Here is a 5,674-nt window from a genome sequence, read left to right as displayed (position 1 = left end):
AACTAAAATGAAATCATGAAGTTAAACCCAAATCCAGGCTGACTTGTGTCTTTATAAAAAGGGGAACACCTGAGACACACACACACAGAGAGAGAGAGAGAGAGAGAGAGAGAGAGAGAGAGAGAGAGAGAGAGAGAGAGAGAGAGAGAGAGAGAAGAAAGAAATACATATCAACTCACAGGCGGGAGCAGAATGGTAGTCCTACAAGATAAGGAACTCATCTTGATCCCCATGCATGAAGCAAATTTTCCCTGAAAGCCCCAAGAAGTAACCTGAAATGTTCGTCTCAGGCTCTAGTACCTTAAGACACTATAGGTGTTGTGTTTGAGTCCCTTGGAATGCTCTGGCAGTAGCCCCAGAAAACATACAGTCTCCTTCAGTCTGAAGATGCTGGAGAGAGCATAGGATGCCAAAAGGCAAGCAAAAGCTGTGGCTATGGCAGAAGGGCCACTTCCCGTGAGGCATGGACCCAGACAGAGAGTTCTGAGCTTTTTCATAGATTGTTTGATTTTACTTTGAATGATAGGATTTATATGGGAAAGCTACAATACATGCTTGATTAATTTTCTCTGATTACTGGTTTCCAGAATAATGGGTTGTTTTTACTAATAGCTCCTATATATGACTTGTTTTTTGAGACATGATAAACAGTGTTTTAATGTTTTAACATGGCTGGTGTATTACATCTACTGCAAGTGATTTTAGTCTGTTTCCTATAACTCTAATAATGACTGGAGATAAGATCAGCTTAAGATAAGAAAGGTTTATTTGGGGTGAATTTTGAATGTTTCCATCTATGTCAGTTAGCCTGCTGTTTTGGAAACTATGTGGACACTGTGCATCATAGCAGGAGTATGTGTTGGAGGATTTTTCTCATCTCACAGTGGCCAGGAAGCAAAGATGCTGGGGGCCTAATCTCCCCTTTACAGTGTGCTCGCTTCTTTGTGGATTCTGCTACACCTAGCAGTAAATAATCCTGTTGGCTAGGAAATGCTTTTTCCTTATCAGCCTAAGCCTGCTCCCTGATTACTTCTGACTATAGAACTGTTTCTTCTACTACCTAGGAACCAATCCCCACACTCAACAGTGAAAGGAGCCCTCTTACTATCTCTTACATTCTGTGAAGTGACTGGGAAATATCCCTCCGCTCCACAGTGTCAGCTGTGGGTGCCCTCATTTGGAGGATTGTCTGGATTCAGACATCCATTGTACTTGGTGGTGAGCTCTGGAGGGGCTTTAGACATCGTATCTCCATAGGTTCTTCCCCATGTAGCCCTTCCAGCTCCACTTGGCTTTTTCACGTATTTCCATTACTTTTAGAGCTGTTTGGATGGTATTTGATGCCAGCTCTAATGGTCAAAGCTGCCTGAAGCCTTGAAGTATTAACTAAAGGAACATATGTCCAACTCCATATGGAATGAATGACTTCTCGTTAGAAAACAGAAAACAAGTAGAAAAGATCCAACTGCCCCCTCCCCCACATTATTCTTTTTGTTACCAGAGCAGAGGCTATAAGGTGGTCTCAGGGCCAGAGACATGGGTTAAAGACACATATTTGACCAACCTACAGCAAAACATTTGAATTCAAAAGACTGTTTTGACTGGAACATCAGACCATCATGGTTGTTGACTGGGAAAGGTTACATGTGATAATGAATTCAGATTATATAACAGAATGTCTGTGGCATAACAAAAATGCCAGGCACAATTTTCAATTTTAATTTTTTTTGGTCTTATTACTAAGGTTGCCTTTAGTAGTATAAAGAATTGTACTTTTTTGAAAAAGTTAATTTCAACAACATTTTTTATTTGGGGTGTCTTGCATTAATTTTATTTATTATTTTACTTTATATTATTTACCTGTGGATGGAATAAACATAATATGCCTCATGCATTAATTGAAAATTAGTAATAGTACAAACTGGGTGTAGTGTCTTATGCTATAATCAGCCTTTGGGAGGCTGAAGCAGGAGAATTCTATGAGTGTGAGGAGGCAGCCTGAGCTACAAAGTGAGTTCCAGGCCAGCCTGGGCTACAGAGTAGAATACTAATGCATGCAAAATGGCTGGCAGTTACTAGCTTTCAACAGATAGCAGTTTGGCTGTGGCAGGGTAGTGAGCAAAAATTCCAACCAAGGGTTTCCAAATCATGTTCTGAGTTTTATTTAATGACTGTAATCAACAGAAAAAAATTCCATCACAATTTTGCCCCAGTTTCCTCCTATTTCCTCTCAACAAATGTGCAAATTGGAAAATCAATTCCCAAATCTCAGAAACAACAATTTTTTAAAGGATCATGATGCTTTAAAAATGTAAAATGCTATTTTTCAAACTGTTAAAGTTCTGCTTTAGATCTCAGAAAGGATTTTAAGAGAATAAACAAAGATCAAACGCAACATTTGTAATCAATTAGGACTCAGTGCAGTCAGAAATTCTGAGAGATTAACACTAGGTCCCTAAGGATGCTGGAATAGCCAACACCAACTACTGCTTCAGTGATTCTCCCCCAGTGCCCACTGTCTCCCTAAGATGTATTTATAGTTTCAAATGCTTATTAATAAGTATGCCATGTCAAAGTAGTCAAGAAAGCTACGATGCTTCATAAATGCAAAGAACAAGGAGTTTGTCTCACTAACCTTTAGGATCTGTGAAAACAGAACCTGCCATTCATGTTTTAAAGATTTTTTTTTAAGTTTCAAAATTACACTATTTATCCATTCACCTATTTACAGTATTTTATGCATGTGTATGCATGTGCATGCCCTGGAACAGTTTGGTGGTCGGAGGACAACTTGTAGGTTTCGGTTTTCTTTACAGCGTGTGGTTCCTGGGGATGGAACTCAGGCTGTCAGGCATGGTGGCAGGTGGCTTTACCACCTGAGCCACCTTTCCACCCTGACCACTAAGATATATTAAAGAATGCTTTGTAGAGCTGAGTCTAGGGCTTGAGGGTGGACTCAGCTCAGCACAAGAGCCTGGATTTGGTCCCCAGCACAGGGTGTGTGACAGTTCTTGGAATGAGAGAACTTGCGGGTATGGGAGTGTCTGAGAGTTGATTTAGGGGAAATAGCAGTGAAAACCACCCTTCAGAATGAGAGGAGATTCCAGGAGTGAAGGAAGACAGGGTGAATAGGATTTTAATAATAGCATCATTGAATAATAGATATATTAGTATATGTTGGAGAACAGAAATGTCAGGTGTGAGTCTAACTTATACAAGAATAAAATATTATTATTTTGTGTTTCTGGAAGGCATAAAAATTGCCCATTGACTTACTCTTCTTTCCATTGGTACCATTTTAGAGGCTTTATAAGTTCACCTCCCCTGATTTAACACTTATCTGAACAGATGTATGTGACATCTGGGTATGACTGCTCCCTGCAGGGTACTTGATAGAGGAGAACTGGTCTCCATCTTTGAAGCAGACCAATGGTGATGATGAGCATACTGCACACTGTTATCCCTGGACCTGAGAACCTAGAGTTTCTCCCTGTCCCTGAAACAATCTAAGCTTTGTGTTCTTGGCAATTCAAGGAGTTGTCTTTTCCTCCCTCCGTACATTCCATTTTTTTTTCTGGCCAGGGTTAGGCTCAGAGATCATTTAGTTCTGGGTCTGGGAGTCTGCCTGCAGCCCTAGCCCCAAAGCCACTGCTCGCTTACAAAGCTGGCTTTGTAACATGGCTCATTGACAGCAGAGAAACCCACGGGAGCCGGAAATGTCTTTCATCAGCTCTTGGGAGCTATGAGAAGTGTTCGGAGAACTCACAGCAGGCATTCTGTGTGTCCAGTAAGGGTTCTGTGGCTACGTGGTCAACATTTTCCAGTACTAACTTTGAGAGTACTTAGGGAAAGCTCTAAGAAGTAATAACTGTTCTCATAAAAGAAATGTCATGCCTTCCTTTCCTCTGGTGGCAGCCATCAAGTGAGCCAAGATGGGTGCATACAAATAAGTCCAGGAGCTATGGAGGAAGAAGCAGTCCGACGTGATGCGTTTTCTTCTGAGGGTCCGCTGCTGGCAATACTGCCAGCTCTCTGCACTGCACAGGGCTCCACGCCTGACCCGGCCTGATAAAGCGAGAAGACTTGGGTACAAGGCTAAGCAAGGCTATGTCATTTATAGGATTCGTGTCCGCCGTGGTGGTCGCAAACGCCCGGTTCCTAAAGGTGCAACTTACGGAAAGCCTGTCCACCATGGTGTTGGTGAAACCAGCTGAAATTTGCCCGAAGCCTTCAGTCTGTTGCTGAGGAGAGAGCTGGGCGCCATTGCGGGGCTTTGAGAGTCCTGAATTCCTACTGGGTTGGTGAAGATTCCACATATAAATTTTTTGAGGTTATCCTCATTGACCCATTCCATAAAGCTATCAGAAGAAATCCTGACACCCAGTGGATCACCAAACCAGTCCACAAGCACAGAGAGATGCATGGGCTGACATCTACTGGCTAAAAGAGCCGTGGCCTTGGAAAGGGCCACAAGTTCCACCACACTAGTGGTGGTTCTCGCCGTGCAGCCTGGAGAAGGCGCAATACTCTCCAACTCCACCGTTACCGCTAATGTACATGATATTTGTAAAATTCATATCCAATAAACAATTTAGGACAGTCAAAAAAAAAAAAAGAAATGCCATTTCAGAAATGATTATAAGTCACTTATAGCCGGGAACTCATGGAAATGCTTCATGTCATGAGGAGACTTTCAGGCTTAAAGGGGGAGGTGCCACATGGTCAAGTTTACAGTCATTGATAAAATGATCTGGGGATAGGTTATCCCCACCACACCAGAGTTCCCAATTAAAATCATCCCAACGTTGTCAGAAGGCAGAAGGCAGGGGCCAAGTCTACATGACCTAGTCCTTAAAACAATTTGAAAAGGGTTGTAGAGATGGCTCAGTGGTTAGCAGAATTTATTGTTCTTCCAGAGGACTCGTGTTTGGCTTCAGGCACCTACAATTAGCAGTGAGAGACTTCTGTAACTTCAGCTCCAAGGGAATCCAATGCCCTCTTCAAGCATCTGTGAGCATCTGCACATACATGGCATACACACACACACACACACACACACACACACACACACACACACACACACAAATACACAGAGTGAAACAGAGACAGACAGAGACAGAGCAGAGAGAGAAGATAGAAAGACAGAGAAACAGACATACAGAGAGAGGGGAGAGGGAGGAAAGGAGAGAGAGAGACAACAAAACAGTTGAAAAGAACTGTCAAGGCTTAAAGTACAGAAACTCAAGAGCTGTATGCTGGGTGTTGTCACCTTAAACTTAGGGCACCCAGGGCAATAATCTGGCTTTAGAAGCTAGAGCTATTCCTGAAGATTAGGATGTATAATGCGGTGGGCTTCTAAGTTCAGTTTATGAGCCTCTGCAACTTGGGGCTGTCAACACAAAAGAAGCTGCTCTGTGCCCACCAGGAACTTCTACCTGGATGGATCCAAAGAGTCCTCAGCCAGCAGTTTGTTCTGCACCTAGGAATGCAATCCTCTGGTACGCAGTTTCTAAGCAGTCCCAGGTGAAGCTACCATCCGTAGATACAAGGATGCAAGTCTGTTTCCCACCTGGGAATAGCTTTGGAACAACCACTGGCTTCAGTTCACCTGCATTTATATTTCACTCACTCTAGAAATTAGATGAGGATAACTGAAACTCATGGCTGTGGAGGA

The 5,674-nt window shown here is 42.7% G+C and overlaps 1 pseudogene; it reads left to right on the top strand.

Annotated features, from left to right (window-relative positions):
• The first annotated feature begins 3,932 nt into the window (after positions 1 to 3,932).
• Positions 3,933 to 4,567, top strand: LOC116101120 (annotated as a pseudogene).
• Positions 4,568 to 5,674: the final 1,107 nt, after the last annotated feature.

Source organism: Mastomys coucha, unplaced genomic scaffold (genome assembly GCF_008632895.1).
Source record: "Mastomys coucha isolate ucsf_1 unplaced genomic scaffold, UCSF_Mcou_1 pScaffold21, whole genome shotgun sequence".
Classification (NCBI taxonomy): domain Eukaryota; kingdom Metazoa; phylum Chordata; class Mammalia; order Rodentia; family Muridae; genus Mastomys; species Mastomys coucha.
This window is presented reverse-complemented; position numbering and strand designations above follow the sequence as displayed.